Source organism: Carassius auratus, unplaced genomic scaffold (assembly GCF_003368295.1).
Source record: "Carassius auratus strain Wakin unplaced genomic scaffold, ASM336829v1 scaf_tig00216878, whole genome shotgun sequence".
Classification (NCBI taxonomy): Eukaryota; Metazoa; Chordata; class Actinopteri; order Cypriniformes; family Cyprinidae; genus Carassius; species Carassius auratus.
The window spans coordinates 509,299-516,244 of NW_020528782.1; the positions used below are offsets into that span (position 1 = coordinate 509,299).

General features: G+C 35.9%; 1 long non-coding RNA gene across 1 annotated transcript; it reads left to right on the forward strand.

The window, feature by feature from the left end:
• Positions 1-623: 623 nt before the first annotated feature.
• LOC113099196 (uncharacterized) lies at positions 624-3,665 on the forward strand. The gene is made up of 4 exons (XR_003289318.1): positions 624-910; positions 1,711-1,830; positions 2,982-3,074; positions 3,187-3,665. It is a non-coding gene; the product is annotated as an uncharacterized LOC113099196 (long non-coding RNA).
• Positions 3,666-6,946: the final 3,281 nt, after the last annotated feature.

The following is a 6,946-nucleotide window of genomic DNA, read 5'->3' on the forward strand; positions in this document are numbered from 1 at the left end:
GAAACTCAAACTGCAACTTTTAGAAACGCAAGCGCAGTAGTGATGGGAAGTTAGATTCTTGTCTGCGAACCGTTTCTTTCGGACGGTTCGATTCAATAAACCGGTTGAAAAAAACGGTTCAGCGGTTCCTTTACGCTCGACGTAATGAAAATATATAAAGTCAGTAATCAGTCAGTTAAAAACCTCATAATCATGAAAAGTTTACATTTGAGTTTTGAAACAACACCCAAATACAGTAACAGCAATAATGTGCATATGAGGATTTAAGTCTTGAAGATATAACGTAAAGAAATTTGGTGTCATCAGCGCAGACACCATGATCCACTTACTAAACATAATCCATTGCGATGTATTTGTTATTAAATTAATTTACGTTTCGCCAGATTGCCCTTCATCCAAGCCCTCGGATTACCCGCGCTCATAACATTAGCACAGAATTAGAACCAGTCACCAAAAGAATCACTTCGGTTCAGACATGTTGTGAGTCAGTTGGCTTCACGCTGAATCGCGCATGCGCAGTACAATCAGCTCCTCGGTTTTAGAATCAGACATGTGCGAAAGAAATGGCTTTCGGTTCAGTGTACTGATGATCCGAAACCCGATGCAACCGGTTCACTGTAAAAAATTACTGATGCAAAAAGTTGTACAAATGAGGAAATACATGTTGGCTCAACATAATGGTTGTGTCAAAAAAGAAAAATATGTTTGGTCAATGATTGCATGATTTCCATGATTGTACTACAAAATGTTCATCAAGAGAAAATAAATAATTATGTTGAGATAACTTTTAACGTTGCACAAAAAATATTATGTTGGCCGAGCAAGAGAGAACAGCGTCAATCGTCTGAGCATGCGCAAAGGAGTTCTACCAGGCAGCGCTGCAGCAGGCTGGAGTCACGACATTGCATTGGTGAGTACTTTGTGCTGCGAGTTAATGAGCAAATTTAGGTTAATAATATATCGATTGTCTATCAACAAAGTTTGAAATAGCTTTACTGTGAGTACCTACAGTGATTAGCAGTGCTGGAAAATAACGTTTAACTCATAAAGCTTAGCATTCCTTTCCAACTGGCATGTGATTTAAAGTCGACCCTAACGGTTATTAAGCATGACATGTTCCCGTTTAATATATTTAATGGTCAATATTTTCAAATTCCATTTACATTTTGGCTTATGATGTATATGATAATTGACTGTAACAGACAGCTAGTCTTGACAACTTGTGCTATTGCTATCACAGAGTGACTGATAATTTAGGCTAACGTTAGTTCTAACTGTTAGTGGCATTCAAAGCACATGTGCCTTCGTGTTAGCAGCTAGTACTTTGCACAAAGCCTCAATTTGCAAGAGTGAAATAACATTTCAGTCTGATAAAAATAAATAAAGAGTTGTGCTAACACGAAAATTAATAGCTGCTAATGTTATCAGATTTGTAAGCTGTTTAACGTTATCAGTTTTCCAAACATGTTTCCGTTTAATATTTTTAATGGTCAATATTTTCAAATTCCATTTGCATTTTGGCTTATGATATATATGATAATTGACTGTAACAGACAGCTAGTCTTGACAACTTGTGCTTTTGCTATCACAGAGTGACTGATAATTTAGGCTAAGAAATAATTTGCTTTGCTTTTAATTGTTTGCTTCTGAATCTTTCATTACCCACGGGTTTGTGCTGAATTCTTCCGCATCTACCGTATTGACCTGAAGTCAGCATTCCTGACATCGCTGGACAATCACACCCAGGGGTTGCTAAAGATGTACAGAGCCAAAGCAAGACAGGGAAGGTGAAACAACTTGGATGAACTTCTGGAACAACTGGATGCCCAGGTATATTAATCATTTCTTTGTATAAAATATAACAGTGTTAAACAGTGTAACATAATTTACTGATACCTGTTTAAGAGAACAAACTGCCAACAGCTCACTGATCCACAAAAACTTAACTGCAAAACTCAACATTTTAATTTCAAGGTCTCTGGCAGTTGAGTTGATAATTGTCTTGTGACATTTATCCATTGCTCATTATGTAAACAATAGAATTATATTATATGATCAGAATTTGTCAAAAAGGTTCAATGTATACTTGATTTTGATGATCTACAATACATGTACAAATCCCGCAAATACATAATATAATGTATGCCATAAATGGCGTTCAGAGATGATGGCTTATTTTTTTGCTTGTGGGATGCCACACATATTGTTTACGTTATCTTATTTACATGGAGTGTACATGGAACCTTGGTTGAGATTTTGATTATGGTGCTATTTTATTGTTTCAATTGGTATGGATAACAAAAATGGGCAAAGCAGTCAACTTCCCTGATTAAGACCTTGAGATCAACATGTATGCATTAGAGAGAAATATTTTGGTGTAGTATTAAGCTGTTTTTCTCCTATCATATAGCTCCGTTTGACCAGCACCTACATACTGGGCAGAATTGACTCATTTCACCATTGGTTAATCTTGATCAGCCTCATGAAAGTCACCTGACATGCTTTTGGTCAATATGACTGAACAAAAAACAGCCATCGTGCGCACAGCATGTTTGAGACCTATTTTAGGACTGTTAGAAAACCACTCTCAGTATCTAACCTAAGTAGACTCTGGTAATGTTATTCAAACAGTCTTAAAGGGATACCCCACTGACATTCTTCTAAATATCTTCCTTTCTGTTCAGCAGAAGAAAGAAATTCATACAGGTTTGAAACAACATGAGGATGAGTATATGATGACAGAACTTACATTTTTCGGTGGAGTATCTCTTTAAGGGATCTGTAGACTTGCTGCACTTGTTAGCTGATTATCCCTCTCAGATTGTAATCTTGATTGTATTTCAGGAAACTATTTCATGAAGTTGGTTGTAATTAAGCCCAATGGTGAAAAGAGTAGGTGATCCTAAACTGTTGGTAGAGTATATGTGTAACCCCTTTGTTAATTAAGCGACTTAATGTCTTATTGATGGTCTTTTTGGCAGACCACAGATCTAACTACTCATTGAAGGTCTGCTGTTCTTAGTGGTCTTCCCCTGTACTTGAGAGAGCCAGCTTCAATTTCAAAGACTATTAAGGTAATTAATTTGAATATCTTTATTATGGTATTACTGTTTGTGATGCAGTAGTGTTTGCATAAGACATTATGCTTTCAGTCTGACACTAAAAGACATTTATTGTGTTTCACAGGATACTGAGGCACTGGGGCCACACACAAAGGCCATGACAATGAAGTGACTGACAGTTCTACCAACTCAGGACCTTATCCCACAGTGGTCAATGTGGCTGTAGTAGAGGAAGTTGTCATGGACAATCTGGGAGACTTCACAAATTCCCTCATGATGTTTGTTTCGGCACTGGTTGAATACTTGTGTAATATTTTACTTGAGCCTAACAGGCAAATTCATATGTATTTAAATAAATAAATAAAATGTTTTTTTTATCAAAGCCTAGTGTGTAATTTATTTGAAATAATGAAAAATAGACTATTTTGACCAAGAATAAATATTTAATACAACATTTTATTTCAATTTGAGTCTGCTTGTTGGCCCAACAAGCTATGTTTAGTCAACAGAAAATATTTAATTGACACAACATTCTATTTCAAGTTCAGTCTACATGCAGGGGTAGTCAGCACAACACAAAAAAGTTGGTTTCCGCAACTTAAATTGGGCCAACTAAAATTTTAGGTGCAACGGGTCACTAGAAATTTTTATGTTGGAGAGGCATATTTTTTTTTACAGTGTTCTTGACTCAAGAACGAGAATCGCTCTAACCGGCACGTGCTGCAGTTCAGTATCATCAGCTGCTCTACTCGTGTTCATGTTCTGTTTACTACAAACTCAATTTGTGAATGTGTCATCATTAACTATAAATACAGTACAGATATTTCATATATCATCCCTTCCTATTAAACATGAGAGTCTTTAGAGTCTTAATTATTGTCCAACTTCCCTGAAAACCCATTTGGCCTATACATTATATACAATATGCAGATTGGAGACGTTCATCTAAAATATATATATATATATATATATATATATATATATATATATATATATATATATATAGTTATTTTATCACACTTTCCGATGTTTAACAAAATACTTAAAAAATTACACGCATGCGCAGTATCATCAGTTCATCGGTTCTCAAATCGGACGCGTCCGACAGAAACGATTCTCGGTTGAGTGTACTGGTGATCTGAAAACCGAAGCAACCGGTTCTTGACTCGAGAATGAGAACTGCTCCAGCAGTGGGCGTGTTTGTTCATTATCTGGCTCGGCTCTGTGTTCATCTTCAGTTCGGTCTTCACAGCAGTTCAGTCAGTGTACTGTTTGAGTAAATGAATTACTCCGGGATATTGGTTTATTCTGACTCAGAGGGAGTGTGAGTCATGTTAAAAAAGTTAAAAGCTTAAGTAATTTGTGGATTAATGCTTATTGGAGACGTGAACCGTTTCAAACGATTCAGTTCGATTTGGTGAACTGGTTTAACCGGTTCACTAAGAACAACCGGTTAAATTGAACGATTCGTTCACGAATCGGCCATCACTAAAGCGCAGAACGTCGAAACAAGAGCAAAGGGGAAAAAAACACAAGCACACAAAAAAATTACATATGAGCAGGAAACCTATAAAGAAAATAATTTAAAATGCGTTCACATTCTTGATTTACGCTTATTATTTTTCAATCCATGACTGCGCTTTTTGTTATTTAAAAAAAACTGCATTTGTTTTTCGGTTTTGTGTGTTATTATTTTACACGTGTTATTAAATATTTGATCTTTGCTTGTTATTTTTCGCTCTGTGACTGCAATACATTTGGCGGGACTATAATCCCATAGAGCTTCATCTGCCGCTATGAAATTCAAAATAAGGCATACTCAGCGCACAAGAGAGAGAGAACAAGAAGTTATGTTTAAAAACGTTTTTCAATTTCTACTTACAAAATGTGAAAATGTGTCAAGAAATTTTTTGAGTTCAATAAAAGAAATAATATTATATATATATATATATATATATATATATATATATATATATATATATATATATATATATATATATATATAAACATTATAATTATTATAATTATTATTATTATTATTTCTTTTATTGAACTCAAAAAATTTCTTGACACATTTTCACATTTATACACATATATATAAAAACCAATGTGAGTATGCGCCGAATAGTGTGCACTGTGCATTTCAGGTGCACGTGAGCGAGGGCGAACGCCGGCCGCATTCCTCAACTGGACCGTTGGACTCGACGTCAATCAAAACCAAGACGACGACGAACGTGACGAACACATTTCTATAAAGAGACAGAATATATCTTTCGAAGTGAGTGTCATAGCGCATACTGCGACTACTGTGTAGTCTTGTAACGTCAGTGTCTCGCCTGATAGTGTAGAGTACATTTAAAGGATCAAGTTAGTTCACCTCAAAATTAAAATGTCCTGATAATTTACTAACCCCGATGTCATCCAAGATATCCATGTCTTTATTTCTTCAGTGGTAAACAAATGATTTTTTTGATGGATAACGTTACACATTCAGACTTTAATGGCAACCAACTACCCCAATGTTCAAATAAGGTTCAAATGTCCGTGTCAAATCATAAAATACTGTCAACATGCACAAAATATTTAAATTATTAATGTTTGTCATCACTGGGCTGCTGTAGATAGGTCTATATGTTACTCTATAGGCTTACATTCATCCTAGTGTTGTAATTTGTTTGTTTTGTTATTTTCTCACTTCAGGTTATGACAGACTAATAATGTAATTTGAGAGTTTGTAACAATTTAACTATCCCAATAGGTTGATGCAGGAGAAGATGAATGAAGCATCAGGGAACATCTTCGAGCAATAAAGGAGGAAACAGAAAAGCTTAGACCAAACGTAGAGCTTAAAGAAAGGATGGCGCTGATAAAAATCTACCAGAGAAATTTTGTGTTTAACCACAGCACAGAGGAGATTATCTCGGAGTTTCCATCAGGGTTCCCACCCTTCTTGAAAGTACTTGAAAGTACTTGAATTTCAGAAACATAGAAAACTGAAAGTGCAATTTTAGTTCTTTTCGGCCATATGCCACAAGACAGCTAAACGAATAGTGAACAAAAAATGATTTTTATTTTTCAAAATGTGCAGAAAATACTACAAACTCTGCTAAAGTGATTGCTTTGAACAAGTATTAACTTAAACATTATTAATATATATATATATATATATATATATATATATATATATATATATATATATATATATATATATATATTCTATTTGGCACAACGGATTATACTATAAACTTTTACAAAGTGGTGTAGGGGGTAAAGTTTTTGACATTATAAAATCAATGTATTCGAACAACAAATGTGCGATCCGAATTGGCAACAAACATACAGAATTCTTCACCCAGAAAAGAGGAGTGCGGCAGGGCTGTAGTCTGAGTCCAACGCTGTTCAACATTTACATTAATGAGCTAGCGGTGCAGCTGGAACAGTCTACAGCCCCTGGACTCTCTCTACAAGACAAGAACATCAAGCTATTGCTGTACGCAGATGATCTGGTGCTGCTGTCCTCCACCCCACAGGGACTACAGCAGCACCTGGACCTGCTGGACAACTACTGCCAGAACTGGGCCCTGGCAGTAAACCTCAACAAGACCAACATTATGGTCTTCCAGAAGAAGCCCAGGTGTCAGGAACACAGATACCAGTTCAGTCTAGGCAGCACCGCTCTAGAACACACAATGCAGTACACTTACCTCGGTCTGACCCTCACTGCATCGGGCAGTTTCAGTTCGGCAGTGAATGCTCTCAAAGATAAAGCTCGAAGAGCTCTATATGCAATCAAGAAAAAATTCCAAAATATTGAAATACCAATTCCAATTTGGTGTAAAATCTTTGATAGTGTGATTCAGCCCATAGCGCTGTATGGAAGTGTG